Raw genomic sequence first — 974 nt, forward strand, 5'->3', positions numbered from 1 at the left:
TTATGAAATTTTGCAACCATCTAAAATTATGCAAAATAAATCACCCTCATATGCATCGGCCAGCTTAAGAAATAAAAATTTTATAAATATAGCTGACACCATCTAAGTGTCGATGATTCTAATACCGTTATCCTCTTTCCTCCTTTCCTGTGCTAAATTTTGTGCTTATCAGTCTTTTCTAGGTTTTATTCTTATACTATATAGTACACATGCACAAATAATATAAAGCGTGGTTTTATTTTGTATATTTTAACTTTATTTTACTCTTATTTCACTTTTCCTTTTGCAATTTGCTTATTTCTCTCATTAGTGTTGATTTAGGTGTCAGATTCCTCTTCTGTTTATGTTATCCTATTGTGGGAAATCATTTACTTTCCTTCCCTGTAGGTGGAATACACTCCCTCACATCCTTGACTTTGGAACTTGGCGTTTGTCTTGCTTTGGCCAACGGTCTCTAAATAGAAGCAACGTACGCTACTTTCTTGCAAAGAACCGTAAAGATATTGCAAGTTTCTTTACCCATTTTGCTCCTGTGCCTCTTGCCAACAAAAGAGCAGCTTCCAGGTAAGAGTTCTCTCTTAGCCAGACTCTTGGAAAGAGAAGACCCAAGGAGAAACTTGGCTTGCAACACAGAACAGAGTCAGAAGAGCATATCCATATTTGCTAACATGTACTTGTGCAAGAACTATTTGTTATAAACAAATAGTTTGGAGATTGTTTTACAGGGTCCCATGCCAACATCTGACTAATGCATGTGGTATTATATACCACTAATACTAATCTGCGCAATATGTGATATTCCAATGTTTTCATGTAGTATGTTATATTCACTGTTATGATGATGGATATTTAGCTCAAGTTACACCACATTTTTTGAAACTGCACATACTTTTATGTCTCCTCTTGTGCATGTGTGTAAAATTTTTCCGAGTTAAACATTTAGAATTAAAATATGGAATAAACCATAGATAATT

The sequence above is a fragment of the Propithecus coquereli genome, unplaced genomic scaffold (genome assembly GCF_000956105.1).
Source record: "Propithecus coquereli isolate 6110/MARCELLA unplaced genomic scaffold, Pcoq_1.0 Scaffold36, whole genome shotgun sequence".
NCBI lineage: Eukaryota > Metazoa > Chordata > Mammalia > Primates > Indriidae > Propithecus > Propithecus coquereli.